Below are 21658 nucleotides of genomic sequence, written 5' to 3'. Positions count from 1 at the left end.
TTTGATCTAAATGAGATAGGCTCCGATTGCATTGTCAGCTCTAAGGTGATTAAAACCCCCTTGTCAGCTACATAAAGGATTAAAATAGCATTTCCTTTTTTCTCCCTTACTGCACTTTAAATAAAATGTTTTCTTATTTTTTTTAAATGATAATCAAATTTCAACAGTGAAGAGGAAATCAAAGAAGAAAAAAAATAAAACCCAACACAATTCTTTTTGTAATTGCTCTACCCCAAGCAATACTTCCTTTACAATGTATTTCTCACATGGGTAATAAGAACCAAAATTTTCCTAAGCTAGGTAGATTTTAAGGGAAAAAAGCTCCCTTGAGAATTTTGATGTCTAACTCAGAACATGAAACTAAATCTCCTGAGCTTAAAACCTGCACTTTGGTTTTGCACAGCACTGTTTTCCCATTTAATTTCACTTATATCTTGCAAGTTTATTCTTCTCAGGTGTGGCAGTCAGCACTGAATTTTTCTTCCACACTGTGGTGTTGAAAGCTTTGTAAGTGTCTCATGTATAGGCAAAGAATTAAAAAGATTAATAGAATTGAAACTAATAGGTGCCTTTCAGTGAGGTGAAAGACTGAAGAGGGCACTAAGAGAATCTGCATTTAGGTAGGACCTTTCTTCCTGTAGGGACCTGTAGGCAGGCAGTGTATTCAAGCCTGGAAAGAAACCTTATGAGGCAATATAGGACAATATGTTACACAAGATTGAATCAATGCACTCATATGTAAGAATACTTAGCTAATAATGCTAGCATGGAGAGATCTGTCTGCCCAATAAATACAAAATTAAAGTGAAAACAAACCCAAGACCTCTTGCTAGTCAGTGGGCAGATGCTGTCTGTCAAGGGTAGGGATTAGCTATGCCCTACACATTTCTCCAAGCATATCAGTACTTGTTGGCACTTCTGGAGACATTTCATTAATGCAAAAACTTAAGCAAAGAACAGATATCATCATTATTTTGTCCTGATAGACATTCTATTTGTACACAGGCTTTCCATTTTAATTTTCTGAACTCTCAAAGCTCACATTGTTCACCAAATTATCAAATGTACAGATCAAATGCTTTCACCATGAAATATGGGACAAAATCTACATATTCAATGTTGTATACTTATTTATACTGGCCTGCATGTACTTGGCCTAATTTCTTGTTATGAGGACCCTTACTTATTGGTGCAAAAATAATGATATCATGAGAAGGATCTGGAACATATCTGTGAAGGAAAAGAAAGATGCACAAATCATCAAACCTGTGTTCAGATCCTTAATTCATTTTTTGCCTGATGTCATTTCACAAGGGGGGATAACATACAACTTATATTCCATTGCAAGAGGTTGCTGGGAAAATACATTCTTAAAAAGAGAAGAAATAGTTGGAGGAAGAGGACCTTTGTGATGAGGACATGCATACACACAGAGAGAACTACTTCTTGACTTTATTCCTAAAGTTATGAAGTAAATCACTTGGCACTTAAGAATGCCATGAAGCACTCCTTAATTAATTAACTGCAAGATTCCTTCTCCGTGAGACACTACTTTATTCAGTACATGCTGCAGACCTCCTCTGGGTACAGGCAAGGCTGTGTCAGAAGGCAACTGCCATTTGGAATAACTCTGCCTTAAGGGAATACTGAAATATCACAAATCAGAGGGCAAGAGGACAAGAAAGATCAAGCTGGAGGACCATAACTGCTAGAATGATCAACTTGCAGTTGACCCTCAATTTCTTTGGAATCTGCTGCTCCAGCAGATCCCTACAAAACTATGGGGCCTGATAAGATTCATCAGACTATCCTCAAGGATGCCATTGCAAAGCTTTTCTCAATGATTTTTGAGTGATCTTGGGAACTCAGAGAGGTTCTAGTTGACTGGAATGTGAACTTGTGAATGTTGTCCCAGTTTTCATGAAGGGCAAGAAGGAGGACTCCAGAAACTATAGGCCTGTCAGTCTCACATCAATGGCTGTTAAAACCATGGAAAGGATTATTGTGGGAAGTACTGAAAAACACCTGGAGGTCAACTCAGTCAAGGGTCACAACCAGCATGGCTTCATGAGGGGTATGCTTGTGGAATCTGTTTTCCTTCTAAACAGGGTAACCCATCTGGTTGACCAAGGAAAGCCAGTTGATATCATCTATTTGGCTTTCAGTAAAGCTTTTGATAAACTCTCTCACCATATCCTTGTGGACAAAATGTGCAGCACACAGCTGGATAACCAGGTTACACAGTGGGTGGCACTGGTTCATGTGTCAGGTGCAAAGGGCTACAGTGAGTGGGGTGACACCAGACTGGTGACCTGTCACCAGGGGGGTTATACAGGGCTCCATCATCGGCCCTGTGTGCTTCACAACCCTTTAGGTCCAGTTCTTTTCATTAATGACTTGGATGAAGGACTTGAAGGAATACTGAGTAAGTTTGCCAATGACCCTAAACTGGGAGTTGTTGACTTCCTTAAAGGCAGAGAGACCTCAGAAAACTGGGGGCCTGGGAAATCACCAGCTATATGTAGTTTAACAAGTGTGGGTGTCAGATTCTTCACCTGGGATGGGCCAGCCCTGGTTGTGTGTACAGACTGGAAAATGAGAGGCTGGAGAGCAGCACCCCAGAAAGGGACCTGGGGGTCCTGGTCTATGGCAAGTTGAATTTGAGTCAGCCCTGCCCTGGCAGCCAGGAGGGCCAAATGTGTCCTGGGGGGCATCAGGCACAGCATGGCCATATGGGCAAGGGAGGGGATTGTCCCACTCTGCTCTGCACTGGGGCAGCCTCACCTTGAATGCTGGGGGCAGTTCTGGGTGCCACAATATAAAAAAGACCTTAAGGAGGGCCTGATGATGTTGAAGGGTTAGAGCTGAAGCCTTATGAAGGTCAGCTGAGGTCACTTGGTCTGTTCAGCCTAGAAAAGAGGAGACTTAGGGGAGACCTCACTGCAGTCTGTAATCTCCTAATGAGGGGAGGAGGAGGGGCAGGCACAGATCTCTCCTCTGTGGTCATTAGTGACCTGAGGGAATAGTCTGAAGTTGTGTCAGGGGGTGGAGGTTTAGGCTGAATATCAGGAGAAGTTCTTCACCCAGAAGGTAGTTGTGGACTGGAACAGGCTCTCCAGGGAAGTGTTCTTCCTGAGTTCTTGAACCTGAGTTCAGGAAGTGTTTGGACAATGCTCTCAGACAGATGGCATCACTCTTGGGGATCGTGCTGTATGGGGCCTGAAGCTGGACTGAATGATCCTGATGGGTCCTTTCCTAAGCAGAAAGTGTCTGTTATTAAAACAGTTTAACTTCACCATTTATGATAAAGTTTTTTTTTTAAACCTTGTCTCTGCCACAGCATCCCGCTTACATCACGTTTCTGTGTAATGCTGACAGTCATGTAGCACGAGGTTTTAACGGATGGCCAGGATTTGAAACCTTGAGGTATGATTTGCAAAGCTGCTGAGTGCATTAATCTGTCATAAAAATCAATGTGAAATACATACATAATCGAGTAAATAAAATATTTCAGTAGTAGTAATCTGAAAGAAGAAGGTGTCCTTATTGGATTTCCAAATTAGTTTGTGCTTACTGTTTTTCTCTCATGTCTCAGTTCAGCTCCTATGAAGAAGAAATAACTAATCCCCTCTTCTCCCATCTTGCAAGTATGTTCTGAAGTTACATTCATTGTTAAGAAATTCATATTCTGAAGCTATGCAAGAAAATGCATGAGTGGTGGTGAAAAGATTTTTCTAATTTGTAATAATATAGCTGGCATTTTGAAGGAACTAAAAATATACAGAACTTTGTGAGAGTGAACACTATTAGGTAATGTTTGAAGACATAAAAGTAATTATTTTTTGACTTTTCTAGCTGAAATGCTGAATTTTTTAATTCAGATTCTTGTAAATGAAAATTCTATCTTTTCTCTCTGAGAGGAATTTGCATTTAAAAAATGAACCATGTTACAAAGGAAAAAGAAAGAAAATGTAAACCTAATACTGAAACAAATTATTTAAATTTTAACAGCATTTTCAGTTGACTTCGCATAAGAATTTTCATCTTTTGGGCAGCCTAAAAAATCTGAGATGGGATGTTGACATAGTTTTAAGCTTTAAACACAAAGGAAAAATTAATATTGTTGCCTGTGCCTAACCATTGGAAAAGTCACAATTCTGTCTTTAGATGCCTTGATTTTGCTGTTCTTGTAGTAATTATTTTTCTGGGAAAATGAAGTGTCGTTCTTAGGTATCTATACCAGCAATCTCCAGAAGCAACAATACCACCTAGGTAAAAAACAGTGACACTTTTGGAAGTGACTGTTGGAGCTAAGGAGATTTTTAAGCTGCCACAGGAATCTCCTATTTGATCTGTTTGATCTCCTTGCTCTGAAACTTTTTACCGTAGATCTCAGCCCGGTCTGACCTCAGAGCTGATCTTCTTTTGAGCAGGAGGCTGGTCAAGAGCCTTTCTCTGGGCCCTGAACACTTAAGAGAGGGATGAGCATTGACTAAAAGTGTATTTTCAAAAGACAGCCTCATAAAAATTCTGTATGCCCTCACAAATTTTAAGATGGAGTTTGCAAGAACTTTTCAAAAGAAGGTCGCAAGAGAATTTTTACAAAGGAAAAATAATCTTTTGTTGCAGCTATGATAGTACAAATTACAAAATTGTTCTGGATATTTTAAAAAGATATCAATTAAAAAAGAGAGCCTGAGGTAAACAGCAGGCAAAGAGACAGGTATTTTTCCAAGTTACAAATTACTCTAAACAAAATCTTACCCTAGGAAGTCACAGGCAATTTTATTAATAAACAGCAATATCAGCCCAAGTTTTAGTAAATGTTTGGGATGTGCCAGCTAGGCTAAAATGTTTATTGGAAGCTGTTACCAGTGAGCTTTAAACATGTGAGGTAATTCAAACAACCTGTATTCTTCAGCGGTGACCAGTTCAGTGGGGTTTTCTTATGTTAAACCTAGTCCCTTATGATTGGTTTATTTATTCATTTTTATTCAATTTATTTGTCTGTACAATTTGCCATATTTTTGATTTAAGCCTACTCAAAATGAGACCTTGATGTCTGGGTAGATTACCAGTGACTGATTCAGAGAGAAAGTGAACTTGGTCTTTAAATGTCAGAAATCAGAGTCTGAATAAAAAAGCAAAGGGTTAAGTAAAGTGTGGTTCCTAGTACTAATGCACATGTGATCTGGTGAATTTTTAGGAGGTGCAGTCAGGAAGCCATTTGAAATGTGTAATCACAGGAACTTTGCTGTGATTACAGCTTGATAAATTCAGTAAATGTTTTTATAAATGTTTTTTTCCTAATGTTCCACTCATTAGCTATCTTCATACATAGTGGTTATCTATGAATGCACCACAGTGCATGAAATCCCCAGGCACTCATACCCAGGCAAGCATGGTGACTAGGGAAGACATTTTTTTCATAAACCTTGATTGAAATGACCATCAAAGACCAACAAAAGCATCAAAGTATAAAGGATGTTGGGTTTTTTTCTGTAAATTGAAAATGCTTTTCTTTGGATTCTTCTTTCCTTTAGGACTTAATGTGATGGAAAATTACTTAAATTACTCATTTTCCACTGTTCACAGGTCCTATCTTTTTGATATGTCTATAGAACATTATTTTTATAATCCATTATTATTATTATGGTTTATTTGCATCCTTTGTTTCATATACTTGAAGTAGGTTGGATGAGCCTCAGGTTCTGAGATCCCTGTTCTATTTTTCAGCTTGCCAAGAACACTGTATTATGTTATGTCCCTCTCCTTTGCTTCTTGATGATGCTATCAGGTTCAGCTATGCAGCATTAAAAATAACATTAATGTCACAATTTCTCTAACTCTGTCATGTCATGTGTTTATTATGATGGATTCAGATGGCAAGCTTTCATTGTGTTAAGCTGTGGGTGTCCCATAGTTTTATAAGATTAAAACAGAAATAACCTAATTCATCTCTAAATATATGTGAAGTTTTTCCTCCAGCATCTCTCTCTATGCAAGATTTCTTCTTCACATGTTATTAGTCTAATCATATTTAGTAACCTTGGGTCTACCAGTCCTGTTTTACTAATCTCTGTGACATGTAGAGTTGAAAGACAAGATTCCTGGTGGTTAAAAATGACGCTGTGAGTCTGTTAACACCACTATTTTTTTCAGGAAAGATCCTGGAAATTTTGTCTTTATGTGGTTTTGGTGATTTTTTTTTTTACAAAATCCTCTTTATACAAAATGGCAATGTCTGAAAAATCTCAGTGACTTTTGACTGTCTCAACATATTAGCAGAATTTTTAAATCTTCACCTTGGCTTGATATGAGCCTCATATTCATCTTTAAAACTTACAGGTACTAGAAACAGACCATTTGTAGTTGTGCTCCAGGTTGTTGACTGGCCTTCATCATCTTAGACCAGCATATGTTTTCTTTATGTTTTTTGGGTTTTTTTTTTTTTTTTTTTTTTCAAAATAAGCTTCTCAGCCATGCTGTCTTACCATCTTAGATGCACAGAGTGGTTTTTTACTACACAAGCAGTTCAAAGATGCATTTGCTGTTGATTTTTGAGTTGTAGCTGGTAAAGTAGTTCAAATGACTGTAGTTAAAATTACTGTTACCTATTTTCATCATTCTCAAATTAGAACTTACTTCAGTAAGTTTTACTGAAGTTTTATTTGCAGGTCTCTGCAAATCTGCTTATAATCTGAACATGACAGAAAAGAGCACTCTTTTTGCTGTATTTGCAATAAAATGTGAATAGATTCTGGAAAGTTTTGTGGTGTTTTTTTGTTTGTTTTTTTTTTTTTTTTTCCCCTCAGTAGGGTTTTCATACCCAGGTAATGATATTTACATTATTTCAGTAGACTTTAATCCAAGGAAGTACGGTATAACTGTACCTTCAAGCTCTGCTGCTAGCATCTTTCAAAAATTTGGGGGCTTTTTCATACAGCTAACAGAGATTTTAGTGAACTGCCATGTATATCAGCTATTTGCTGCTTGGTCCTTGATGTGTCAGACAGGGCTGTAGCCTTGACTGCAACTTAGTGTAGTCTTGAAACTCACAGTGATTCCCTGCACCCTCCAGCAAAGTGATTACTACAGCTGTTCAAAAGAGGGTTCAGTGTGAGGTTGTATTCAGGAATAATGAAAGAAGAGGGGATAGAACAAACTCTAAAGATGTCTCTAGCAAGACCGCACACTTTTGCTTTCTGGGAAGTCAGTTATATTTAAAGATGAGTAAATGAATAATCATATGGTGCCCTAGCATCTTGGATAAACTTGTGTGGGTGATCTATGTGTCTTAAATTCATTTCACTAAACATATGTAACTGCTAACATGCACACATTCCGTCCTTACTCCAGACTCTTTTAATGTTTCTTTCAGGAATTTCTACATCTCAAGCATGTTTTCTATTTGATTTCACATTTCATTGACTAGATATAGGTACCTATGCAGTACGTTATAACCTAAGGTAATGCTTCCTAGGGGGCAGGGCAGAGCACAGTAGATCCTTTCACATTAAAATTTTTTCTCTTCTCAGAGGGCATTTTATCTTCCTGTCCTTAGAATTCCTGCTGAGAAAACATAAATAAACCAAGGTTTAAATTCCTTAATTCTGGATTTAGCCTCTATAATCTGTGTTCTTCTTCAGATTAAAGGCATAAGGCTTTTACTCCTTAACATGATAATTAGAAGTTTGGTTAGTCTTTTCAAACTCCTGTCAGCCTACGGGAAAAAAAATTTGGTTTTCTGATAGGACCATAGACACCTCTGAGACAGTGAAATCAGCACCATCCCCTGAAAAGCAGCAGAAGTAAATTAGGCAGTAAATTAATCTTTCATGTATAAAGAAGTTTTCAAAGATTCAGCTGAAAGAGAGAATGGAAATGATTAGGTTGTCTCACTCCAGAGGAATATAAAACCCTAGGATTAGAAGAAAAATGCACATCTCTGAAAGATCTGGAAGTGCAGCTATGGAATGGTTCAAATTATGAAGTCATGAAATTAAGTTAATTTGGTTTTGATCCGCTACCTCACTTGTCTTTTTTTTAGTTTGTTTCCTTTCGTATGCTTCATTACGACCTTCACTGGATGTCTTTAAGTGTCACAAATTGTCTTTGAATTTTATTTCCTAAGTGGAAAAAAACATAACAAAAACACTGGAAGAGAGTTATTTTCTTTTAATTTGCTGTATATGTTATCTATTTTTAAATATAGCATCACTTCATGGATATTCTACCTGTTACTGCTGTCCTTTCACATCTAAAGCTTTTTAAATGGATTATGGCTTATTCTGTGAGTTTCCTCAGTCACGTATTTTAAGGTTATTAGTCCAGTACATACTCACTTATAGCTACATGCTGTCTTTCTAATCTTCAGTTACCTATGTTAAGATTTTAGTAATTTATCCTATAGGTCACATTCATAAAAGTGGGACACTTATTCCTGTTAGGTTATTCTGCTATTTTCAACTTTTATGGGATGGTATTTTTATCACTGGTCCTTTATTAAGACTGGTTTTTGACATTTAATCATCCTGATACTGCCCAATAAACCTTTATTCCCCTCTTTTCCTTTTTGTGCATCTGGTTGCTATTTTTTGTGATGCTTGCAAGTAACACTGACCTAGATTCTTCGCTCGTTTTTTTAAGACAACACATTCTTCTAAATTCTGAGTTCTTGCTGGTTTTATCACCTCCGTATTTTTCTTTTCTAGTTCAAGAACTGGTGCGGTTCTTCAGGATGGGGAACATTTACTCAAAATATTATCATTATATTGTATTCAGGATGGGAAATTTTCTCAAGATAGTATCATTGTATCTCTCCTCTTCTACACATATTTGCATCAGCACAGTATCTTCTAGGTAATCTAAGCATATATTCTCCACAAAGGAAATTTTATGCATATGGGAAAGAAAGGAGTTTTAAATGCTTGATGGGGCCCAAAGTGCAGACTATCAGTAGCCCTCATAATCTGGCCCTGTGTCTTTTTAGTGTCTTTGCATACCAATTTCCTGCATTGTGCTACCCCTCAGCTCTGGGTTATGCTGAGCAGAGACAGACTAAATAGCAGCTTAATGCTGAGTGCAGCTGTGTGCTAGGAGCTAATACCATCCTGGCGTATTGTTTTACCTTCATGTCAGGAAGCTTTTGGAACTCTAAAGTTAAAACAATCCAATTTTGTACATAGTTAGAAGTCCTGATACAGTTTTTTCTAGTACATGGTACTATAATTGTATTAATTTCAGCTGCTTCTGATTGACTCTAGTCTCAGCGAGGTGAGAAATCAGCTTGCATGTTGGATACAAAGTTAAAATGGTTGCACAGATCATAGGAATTTTTCATCTCCCAGTATTTTTGAATGAGGACTGACTGTATAATTATTGCAGAGTTGTTTGAATCCAATCAGATTCATGTTTCCATAACTGCCTGATCACTGTCAATTACATCACATCCATGAAGCTTGGTCAATATATCCACTGCTGTTTAGCTGTAGATGGGTGCTGAGGAGATTGCTGATGTGGTAGCAGTTGTTTTGCCTGCTGAGGATAAGGCATCTACTTCCAACCAAGGTCCAAGTGTCTCTGCAGCTATAGCTGTAAGCAAAATTATATGCTTATATTACATACTCAGCCCATGCTGGCAAGCCTCTTCCTTGTTCGTGTTCGGATGTGCCATATTAATAAGGACATTAGATAAGTGTATTGCTTAGCAGGCAAGCAGTGACCTCACTGGGAAGCAGCAGAAACAGGTTCTTAAACCATCCCTCCCGTTTTCAGTGTTGCCTGAACACAGCTGATTTGCTTCATCCCAAAGAATGGGAGTGTTTACACTTTCTGTTTGTGCTGGACTAGGGAAGAAATCAGGCTCAACTGACAGCTGGCAACTAAAAGCCAGAAGGTAATTGATGAAATTTGTCACTTCTTCATTATCAGAGTTACTCCTTCCTATGAAATTTCACTATATATAGAGTATAAAGAGAGAGGGATCCGGATTTGCTCTCTTCTGACATTAACGTTTCTGCTCAGAACTCATGGTTTCAATTTAATGGTTTTAAGTCATGCACTTTGTTCCTTGTTATTTTACTTCATAGGGCCAGTACGTAAATTTCTTAGTTTTCCTTTTCTTTTAGAAACAGGAGCTGATCTCACCCTAAATATTCTTTTACAGGGGTCATTAAAAACCCCATTAAACCATTTTAGTAGTGCTCTACATACTCTCATTGGTCTTCTAAGAGCACTGAGTTTGACTCGTTTTCCATCATTCTGCAATCCTCTAGATCTTTGTACAATTCTGCTTCCAATTTGCTTTCAGGGAAAAGGGATTTCTCTCTCCTCTCCTCCCCTGCCACTGTTTTACTCACAGGATATGCTGAGTTGGAAGGGATCCGCAAGGATCACCACATCCCACTCCTGGTCCTGTACAGGACCATCCCCAAGAGTCCCACCACGTACCTGAGGGCACTGTCCAAACACTTCTTGAACTCTGTCAGGCTGGTGCTGTGACCACTTTCCTGAGCAGCCTGTTGCAGTGCACAACCACTCTCTGGGCAAAGAACATTTTCCTGATATCCAACCTAAACATCCCATGACACAGCTTCAGGCCATTCCCTCAGGTCCTGTTACTGGTCACCACAGAGAAGAGATTGGTGTCTGCCCCTCCTTTTCCCTCATGAGGAAGTTGTAACTGCAAGGAGGTCTGTCCTCAGTCTCCTCCAGGCTGAAGAGACCAAGTGACATCAGCCACTTCCCATACAGCTCAGCCTCCAAACCCTTCATTATCCTTGTGGCCCTCTTTTGGACACTCTCTAAGAGCTCTATGTCTTTCTTACATTTAAGAGCCAAAAGTGCCTTCAGGACTTAAGGTGCGGCCATGCAAACTCAGAGCAGAGCAGGACAATCACCTCCCTTGACTGGCTGGCAATGTTTTGACGGGTGCAATTTTTTTTAATCAGAAAAACATTGTAATGGCCTCAAGCTTCCCATAAAATGTGTTCCCAAGTTTGTATAAGATGAACACAGCACAGTTCCACAAGTCGCTGCCCCCTTGCATCCATTAAATGCCATCATGCACACAGTCTGTAACTCCAGGCTTCCAAAACTTTAATATTCTAGTACTCCATTCATATCATTGTATCATTTTATATTCAGAAACAGTTTTGTCCTCCTAGTTGAGGAGGTCTGATCTTGATTTTTGTGTTAAACTAAATTTCAGCTAGTGGTAGACCATTCTAGAGATGGTGCTTACACATTCATCAGAAGTAAGAATACATCTCTTCTAGACTTGTTTGTGAATAACATTTTATCTGTTTAATGGTATTTTCCACCAGCCCATTCAGTTAAGGATGTCTGGAATTGTACAGGTTACATGTTGAAATCCACAATCCAGTCCAGCATATCAGGTGGTAGACTAGGACAAGATGTAGCAGTTTCTAGGACACGTCTGGCAAATGCAGATTTAATTCTTCCCATGAAAATTTGGAACAAATTTCTCCATGTAGCCTTATAGTAACACAAATAATAGTCCAGCAATATGACTTCTGAGACAGATTTTTTTTTTAACTATTTCCATGTGCAATAATACATCTTTATTTGTGAGAATTCATCTTGTATGCTTCAGTATGCTTCAGGTTCATTATATATTTTCAAACAGTTTAATTGCCATTGGTATAACCCCACCCTATTTTGCAGTTCTATTTAACCAGTGACACCTTTGCTGAGCGCCAATGTTATGTGACTAGTTCTTGCTACTGCCAGCTTTCTGTAAGTGAATATGTAAAATTTCTTTCACTTATCCTTCTCTTCTGCTGAAGCACAGGGACATTCTGATATCATAAGTGCCCTGTATTCAGCCTATTCTCTAAGCATCCTATCCCTCAGTAATTTTCCAAAACATCTAAAAATGCCTAGGTCTGTATACTATTATCAAAATGCTTAAGAATAGGAACTTTATTAACCCTGTAACTTTGAAAGTCCCTGTCCAAGCCTGAATGCCATTGTGTGCTCTTCTTTCTAAGTGCTTGACAGCTACTAATAAAAACTGTCAAGCTTGGCATGAATTTTCCCACAGATTTCACCATCCCTCCCACTTTGCACACTCATTTGTCTTTTCATCTTTGAAGTCTGGAATACCTAGGAATTGACTGCCTTCTCTAGGCCTCCTTTCAAATAATTCTGGAACCTGAAGCTTTACATTTGTTGTATAATTTGGGTCCTATTTCACAGTCCTGTCAAACGCACCTTTTAGTCTTTTGTGATGTTCTGTTTCTGTACTCTCAAAAGTCAGAACATCATCCCTGTGCATTTCAATAGATTCAGTTTCTTCAGGAAATATGTAGCACTTCATGAAAATTGTCAGGAATATATTTTAAGCCAAAGGAAGCCCATGAAACTACTACCTCTGTGCATCGAATGTGGCTTGCCTTGAATCTCTCATGTCTAGGGAGATCTGTAAAAGCAAAGCAGATATACATTTAAGTTAGTGAAATAATAATGCCTCACTCCATGGAACTTTTTTTCAATCTATTTAGTTCTCTTAGATCTAAACACAGATAATGAAGATTTTCTTTCCATGTTAGTGGTACCTATTGAGAGGCCATTTCTAGTATCTCTTGTCAGTTGTTAACTAAATGGCTGAGTTTCTGTTTCCAGTTGAGAGATCTGTAAATCAACAGGGTTGGTGGTCTGTATACACATACCATTAAGGACAGCTGGTCTGCTACATTACCCTTTCTGGACTCTTTCATGACATGCAACCTCTGCCTCTCATGCTGGCTGCAGCATGTTTTAAATTAAGTTTGGGCCAAAATATTTGTTCCCACTGATTTTAATTGAGTTTTTTTTCATTGTGGTTTTGAAGTCTTCTACTTTAGCTTCACATTATAAGGTCTCAACTGTACTGAGCTTTCCACTATGTATTTTCATTTCTGATTCAGTTGTTTGGAGTGCCCCTCATATTCTGCTGTTACAAACTGACCCACAGATTCTGTCCTGTTACCAGGTCTGTACAAGCACCTTCAGAGTTACCTTCCTGGACCTTGGGAATAAGTGCAAATTTGGAAAGCAGCAAGACTTGGTATGCCACAGGCAAAGCTTGGAAACACACGTGTAAGAATAACCCAGAAAAAAGCCGTATCAGATAACCAACACATGTTCCAAAAGACACGCTGACAAGACACTGTAAATTAGTCCTATAGTATATTGGAGTTCCACTGATTTAACCTCTTGCGACACACACATCTGCCTAGCAGCAAACCTCATGGAGATGCCAGTGCTCAGTCATAGGAGGCCAATATAACCAGTGCCCTGTGCTTCCACAACCTAATAACATCTTGGTAGCTACCACACATGGCTGCTGCTTACTTGGTCTGACACACCTTGCCAGCCTCACAGCAGAAGCCAGAACAGCCAGATGTACTCCATTTTTGTTGTCATTTAAAAAGGGACTGTGTTGTCCACAGTCAGGCACACACAAAGGCTGAAACTCTTAGCTAGAGATAAGGTAAACAAGAATGGTGATCACTTTGCCAAAGATTGTCTTCCTTTTCACTCTCTTGTCCCTTCTGACCTCTGTTTCTCTTAATCTCTGAGTTGCACTGCCTAAGTGCTGTGAAAATGCCAAGTAGCCAACAACCCCACAAAACCCCACAGCTTGCTTTCTGTCTCTCAGGAAAGAGAAATGGACTGTGAGTTTGGGCTTCCTCCTGAGCACAGCACTATCCTAATGGGTTCTTTTCATTGAAGTTCCGAAGCGGAAATATTCCAAATCATTTTTTTAGGCCATTAACACTAGCAAAGACCTGAATTCCCAAACTCCAGGCATTTAAGGTAGTGATCTCTCAGTTCTCATGTGCAATACCTCTTCAACCAGGTATGCAAAAGTTCTAAGATGCAAATGCTCAGATCTTTGTCATCTTACCCTACCCTTTCTCCCATGAACCCAGACCTTTCTGCATTAATGGTGAGAGTTTAATATATATTTTGAGTTGACAGAGATGGGAACAGAATGGGCTAAAGTCTGCAGCTTTGGCTGTAGCATGTTGTCTATTGGAGATGCACTGCCAGAAATAATATCTTGTAGTTCCTCTTTCCACCTCCCATATGAGAGAAAATCCATTTGAACATGGAAGAGGCATGGCAGCATGTGTGCTGCCACTTGTTGAGGCATGGTGATTTTCCTGCCAAGTCCAAGACAGGTACTGGGAAAGCAAACAGGAGCAGAGCCGAGCTGAGCAGTGAAATCTCTGTGTAACTGGGAAACAGAAAGTCTGTAAAAAAAAAGAAAAAAAAAAAAGAAATTAGTACAATAAATAGGAAACCAGTTTTTGATATTTTTCATTAAGTACAGGTACATAGGAATATGTGTTCAAGCACATACATAACCATATTGAGAAACAGCAATACGAAAATTGTTAGTTTCTCTAAAGGCTAGAAGGGATTTACAAAATTGCTTACTGAAAGCAAGCAATGCTTCTACAACTGTTATATGCTCAGGATTCTTATCCCCTCAAGTAATAATAAACAGATGCCTGAAGATTAAATCAGATATGCATTATAAGCTTCTGATTCACATTATTTCAAGTTATATACTGAAATTCCAGAGATAGATTCTTTTTTCTTTTTCTTCTGGGAACTTGCAGTATAAATTACAAGAATAACTTTTTCAAAACATATATAAGCAACGTATATCAATAAGGTGCTTGCATAAAGAAGAGTATTATTTTTTCAGCCTGGCTGTCTGAGCATTCCTGTTTTCTGCCAAGTGGAAGGATATAATAGTAAGCCAAACAAGAACCGTGTGTGAAGAAAAGAAATTACAACATATTTAAAAGGAGGTCGCTGGTTTGTTAAGAAAAATCGGAGCAGCTTATACAATTACAATGAGAAAAAATAAATAGCAGGAAGGAAGTAAACTCATGAATAAAGATAGGAAATAATGAGCTTAAAATGACTAAACTAGCTGCTGCTTAAATCTTTCTCAAGACAAATGAAGATGAGGCACACAGGCAAAAGTATTAAAGGACATTGCACATATAGCTGCTGATATAAGAGAAAGAAATCAAATATAGAAATGAACAAAGAGGCAAATAATGCCAAGGATGTAAACAGGAAGAAGAAAGATTCAAATTTATATTTTGCTTGTAAAGAAATTAGTTTAAAAGCATATTGAAGAAGATTGTTATATGTATACAATTCTGACAAGTATGTGAAAAAAAGGGGGGTTGAAAATAATTCTGGGTGTATTTCTATATAGATGTGAAGTTTAAAACTTCAAATTTTCAACATAAACTTTCCATCATGCAGCAGTGAGCAAGTCCCAGTAGTCTTAAGCGTAAGTCCAATCACTAATATTTCCATCTCCTTTTATTTCCTTCCATCTTGTTTTAGATATCAGATCTCAGATGCACTCTTGGTTCCAAGACCTTTTGAACCAAGAGAGAATAAACCCTTTGTTTTCTTTTCAACTTAGGAAAATAAATGATTTTACTCTTCACTCTTTTTTAACTCAGACATTAGACCCATAATTATCCCAGACATTCTTGGGATGTTGTAAGCTGTTTTCTTTCTGTAATGCAGGATAGCAGTGGCTGTTTCAGATTCATGCCTCAAAAGAGCTGACATTAAAAAGTTGAATAATTAGGGATTTAATATCACACTCAGGAGTAGCTGTCGTCCATCTTTCTGGGCTACAAAACTGTCATGAGCCTGTAGGACCAGTCTAAGAGCTCAAGGAGCTTTGTATTATAAAGGTATAAAGTTGAGATGGATTTTGAATGACTTTATATTGCCAGTGGAGTACTGTGCAGCAGGTATATCTTGCATGAATATTTTCCAGTATTTGTGAATAGATTTTCTGGGAAATTAACTTGAGCAAACTGTGGAATGAAACACTGTGGTTTCTCCTAGCCCTACTGTTACGTGTGCACTTAGATTAGTAAATATGTTTCACTGTCCTTGGAGGGATGGGACAGAGCAGCCTTTGTTTTTTTTTTTCAAATTTTGAATTATTTTGTATTACTGTTCTATTTCAGATACTGAAGGCATGCATCAGCACAAAAGTTTTCATTTTCATTTAATATAATGCAAGTGCTTAAGTCTTATGATTAGCTCTTTCTTTTCCAAAGAAAGCCTCAATGAATGAAATACATAAGCAATGACGGCTCTAAAAAGTCTCTGAAAATACTGTGATTTGCAATATATCTTAATTTTTACATGTCTTACAATTGTATAGCCTATGATCATCAGATAATTGGTTTATTGGAAATGTAGAAATCACAGAGACAATCTACTTGAAGATGCGAACAGTTAATAATAAATGCTTCAACACTGCAATACTTCTGAGGATGAAGCATCTTAGCTCTGGGTACTGTATTTTACTTGGGACACATAATAAATTACTGTTGTATGATAGACACTATTCCTCACCTCTTTTTCTGAGGCAGTTAAAAGAATAATTTTTCTTGGTATTGCTTTTTTTCTCTTTTAAAATGAGAAAACAGGTAGTTCTTTACAAAGCAGCTAATGACCAATGTGGGCTAATGTTAGTTGGTTTATGGTGATGAGATGGTATGTGGTAAAGGTGATGTCAGAGAGGAGGATGGCGCTGCAGTATCTATTTCCATTATTGTTGAATGGGCTTCTTGGCTTTAAATGAGCTTCTGTTTCAATATTACAAAAAACTCCATGCCTGGTAAATTAGACTTGTGATTTCATGAAAAAAAAAAAAAAAAAAAGAAAAAAAAAAAAAAAGAAAAAAAAAAAAAGAAAAAAAAGGAAATCAAATCTGACTTACTGAGCTTCACGACTTTTATTTTTATTTTCTTTTAAGAGAAAAAAAATTTTGTACAGAGAAGGCTGTCAAATGAATACTAGTATGAGCTTCTCTAAGGATTTCCTGAATATAGCATTTTAAGAGGCTGTCTTATTAAACCAATTCCCATCACACACTTCTCTGTCAAACCAGTCCTGAAAAATAATCCTTGCTATTTCTGGACATTGATTAGACAGACACGCAATAAAGTCATTCCTCTGCTCTCTTTGGATATTAGACAACACAGTCCTAAGTTGGAATTCATTGATCTCCACAGCTTTTGAGTCCTAAAGTGGAGACTTCCCTGACAAGGTAGTAAAAACTGACCTAGTAAATATTATTTTCATTATCTCTTAATTCCATTACTTTTTTTTTCCCCAGAATTGTTTATTGCCTTCCTCTTTTCTTGGCTGGCAGAATTATATAGTACACATACATAACATATATAATATCTATACATGACTAGAATATGACAGAATGATATCTTTTTTGGGGAGCGATATTTTACTTCTGTCGTCAAGATATAGTTTCCCTTCTGTTTTCCGTGCAAAAATAGTTTCCAAGTCATAACTGAATTCACAGTAAGAATGTTATTGTGTTCTACCACTTATATTTTAGACCGTTCAAGCAGCTCCGTGACAAATACTGGCTCAAGCTCTAATTTTGTTAAACAGATGTATATTTTTTTTAAATTGTTATTCAGAATACAAACATGCATTTATATTTTATTGGTGTTTATGTGTCTTGTAGCACAGTTAAACTTGATGCTGAGGGAAATAAATAACATTTTGGTAATAATTTCATTTTTTGTACTGAGTCAGACTTCCAGGGATAGTTCAGTTCTTCCTCTGCCAAAACAGTGTAGTTCTCACTAATAAAATGCCAGTCTTTCACAGCTAATTCTTTTTAACTGATGCAGCATCCTTCTACTTAGTAGTATTTCAGTAGGGATTAAAATGTAATTTTCACTGTGCAATCACTGGCTGTCCATGCAGAGATACTGCCTTTCATGCACAAAACAGTGGCTGAGAAATTCAATGCTCCTCCATCACTTAAATCACGGCAATATCTAGAGGCTTTCATGGAATGAAGTCCCATTATCTAGACAGTGTGAAAGGGTGAAGGTTGTGCAGTGTAGAAAGGAAGAATAACTGGGGAAATAACAGACAGGCAGATGAGAAGGAGAAAAGGGTGGGGTGGCAAAGGATTGCTTGGCAGTAGTGGGGGTCACTGGGACAGAGTGCATGGCCCTTCATCACAACAAAGAAGGCTTTGAGAACAGGTGATTGGCAAACTGGCTGGCGAATAGAGTTCATTCCCATTCATGTAAATTCCATTTTAGTTTTTATCTGTGGTTGCTATATAGATGATACATAGATTTCACACCTGCCCAGCTCTCCCATCTCCTTCTTCCCCCAATAACAATTGCAGAGAGAAGTTCACTGCACAAATTTTTTAAAAATATGACTCTAATTATTTAGTAAATAATTTTTGATTTTAAGTAACAGTTAATTTAGTGAATATTTATGGTTTTATTCTCTCTTAAAGAAAAACATAACATGTTATTTCATGAAGATACTGGATCAGTTTTTTTCCCCTCTTCTTTCCATTAGTATTGTTTCCTAAATATTGTCAAATGGGGCATTAGGTTAAATATTTTTCCTTTCCTACAACTGGAAATATGATTAATATGTATTGGATAGGTTACAAAATATTTATATTTTGATAGGTTATGAAATATTTATAATCTGAATTACATTGACTGTCATGTAGGAATTTATTACTTTTCCTTTCCCTCTCTCCCTTCTCACTTAGTTTTAATTCGCTCTGAAAATTATTTTCTTGCCAATGGTTTTATATGTCTGTATTTACACACTCTTCTTTAAAATACTGACAGATCTGCATTCTTTTCTAGCCGTTGTGTCCTCTGCCTGCCGTGGACTTTCTGAAAAGCACCATGATTGAAGTGACCTTGATCCTACTCTCATTTTCCTTCATTTCTCTAACTGACTGAAGTTTACTAATCCTGAGCAGTCTCATTTATTTCCTTTCGTATCTCTCAGATAGGTAGGTGTTACCAGACCACAGTTAGAGGATCCAGAATCAATCCCATGGTATTCATGAGGGATAAGTAATTTGCTCCATGTAGAATTGCTGGTCTCTCAAGGCTCAGGCTTCTATAGGACTGTCCTTTGTGTCCATTCCTTCTGACTGGGCACATTAAAATTGCCCCTGCTTCAGGTCTTACTGGGCTGGGAAAGAAGGAGTTTTAAGGCGCCAGAAACTTAGGAGAGTGGAAGGTATAGGACTGAGCACAGGTGGCCACCAGTAGAAGGTTGAAGGGGATTTGGAAAACTCAGACATTTGTCTTTTCTAAGACAGCAGGAAGCAGATGAAAGCACTCTGCCTGTTTGGCTTTTAATCACATCCCAGGTTTCTCCTGAGGTAGTACCAACTGTGCAATCTTCCTTTACTTACAGCTCACAGGACATAATACAGAAAATCTAGAGATCTTTATCTGGATCTCTGCATTTCCATCAATTTTTCTTCCTTTATCCCTTCTACCTTTTCATGAGGAACAGTCCTTGTATTCAAAGTTTCAGACTGCTGTTCTTACATTTTTCCCACAAGAATATTTTTATTGAAAAGGCTATTTTCCTTCTTCCTCCTGCATTGTTCTATTTGGGGTTTTGTTTTTCTTCTTCTTCTTGTTCTGTTTGGTATTTTTTGGTTTCTTTTCTTTTAAATTGCATGTGACTTAACCTTAAATTCTGTAGGTTTTGTTAGTATTTAAATGGATTAGCAAGTATGTTTTATTTTGAATGCACCCATAGAATTAACTGGTTTTTCCTCTGATTTTCATGTATAAACATGGATTTAAAAATGTGCTTTCAGAGTTTGTTGATACAGGTAGATTTCTGTCAGTGGTTTCTTTGAGATTGATTCTAAACCTTTTGCAAATCATTCAGCTATAGAATAAAAGGAAATAACAACACTGGGGACCTGTCACTTTCTCCATGGTTTTGAATTTCCTTTTCTTTCTTACCTTCAGGAAATGGCAATGGTCCACTTGGTTGTTACAAGGGTCATTCTCTCTTCTGCCTGGGCATGTTGCACGTTTGTGATAACTATAGCAGTTGTACTTGTGGGACAGAAACATTAATAAGAAGACAGTGTTTCCCATCTCTATTTAAGAGATTATAAAAATCATTCATAAAGCTGAAAACAGAATGGATGCTGAAGCTGGCCACGGCACCTGGCTGTCCTTGACTCTCCTGGCCTGGGCACAATTGTACTGGACCCTGGGTGGAAGCCCCTGTCCTGCCCTGCCTGTGCTTCCTTCTCAGTTCCCAGCTCCCCAGCCCTCTAGGAGTAGCTGGCCCATTCAGCATCCTGACAGCCAGCTTTAGTTGATTCTATTTGGCTTTTACTCTTACACCTTTCCTTGTCCATAATGCAGCATTTTTACGACAAGTTTCTGCACGTTGCCTTTCAGGTTTTCTTTGCATTTCCCAACACTGCATGAAGCAATTGACCAGTATGTGTTTTCTGTTTGTCCATGCACATTCTTCTCTGGCTAGATTCATGAAAGAAAATGGAATGAATTCTCTCTCACTGTATCTTGTAGGAGGAAAGTCAAGTTAATCTTTTACAGTTGTGTCTTTGTTCAAAAGCCAGACAAAATCAGGTCCTATTTTTAAAAAGCTTGCTTCAGTTTTCCATTAGTAAGTTGTAACATCATCATTAATTAATAGAATTTGATCCTAGGAACACTTTGATTGCTGTGGGGTCAATAGATTAATGAAACATAAAAGAAGTTTTACCTTCCTAAGTAAAAGTGTAAAACTTAATTTATAGTAGCAGATTTGTTGTCTCCCAGGTTACGTGACTCTAGTGATCCAAAGAAAATGACAGGAATGAGACAAATTACTTAAAGGGAGATTGCATGGGCCATATATCTTCCTAAGCTGTAAGGTCTCCTAAATTATTTTTCTTTAAAAATAAAAATTTCTTTTTCTTTCTGAAAATTGTCTTTCAACCTAAATTATTCCATGAATGCATAAATAAAGGGTACAAAACAGCTTCTACATCAGAAGCAAAGCCTCCATCTTTTTTTGGGGCAGATGGTCATTAAGACAATTTTCCATCAGGAAAATATCTGATATCAGAAAAAATATCCAAATATATTGACTGGAAGAAGTCTTCCAATTCATGTAAAACTTGGGATTCAGAAGGAAAAATGATGCCTTCTCAATCTCCAGTACAGAGCCAACAAGGATAAATATTTGCTTTGAAATTAATCTGATTATATTGAGCATTAATTTGGTGATTGGTAAATTAAGCACTTTGAAGAATGGAGGCCTTCTCAGTTGTGACTTTGATGCATTTTTGTATTTTATTCATGAAATGTCAGTAGTTTGCTCAATGTACATTTACTTAATTTCAGTTTGGCTTGACCATCTAGCAAGTATATGAAACTCTTTTACTCCTGCAATTTTAAGCATGTTACAAGTACCTATAAGAATACTATTCTATTATGAGCAAGATATTGGCAAATCATTCCACTTTTCTAAATGAACATCTGTTCACAATTTTTAATAATGTTTATAACTAATAAGTGGTTTTTTTTTTCATAAAATCTTTAATATACATTTCTGATTACCATAACTTAAAATGAAACCTATCACTTTTAGTAAATCTTCACTTGGGTAAGTCTGCATATTAATAGAAAAAGGCTTTAATAGCTGCTTTTTCCAACCCCTAGATAATCAGGAGGGTAGGCAGGTACTGCTGCACGTAAACTCAGCATTTAAGCATGCACCTCACTGGCTATTCCATGTCCCACATGCT

General features: G+C 37.5%; 1 protein-coding gene across 1 annotated transcript in view; it reads left to right on the top strand.

The window, feature by feature from the left end:
• Window positions 1–21658, top strand: part of GRM1 (glutamate metabotropic receptor 1) — a 180529-nt gene that overhangs the window by 80681 nt on the left and 78190 nt on the right. The window lies entirely within an intron of this gene.

Source organism: Chamaea fasciata, unplaced genomic scaffold, assembly GCF_029207755.1.
Source record: "Chamaea fasciata isolate MVZ Bird 193981 ecotype frontalis unplaced genomic scaffold, bChaFas1.0.hap1 SCAF_3, whole genome shotgun sequence".
Classification (NCBI taxonomy): Eukaryota; Metazoa; Chordata; class Aves; order Passeriformes; family Sylviidae; genus Chamaea; species Chamaea fasciata.
The sequence above is the reverse complement of the archived record's forward strand: the minus strand, read 5'-3'. Positions and strand labels throughout refer to the sequence as shown.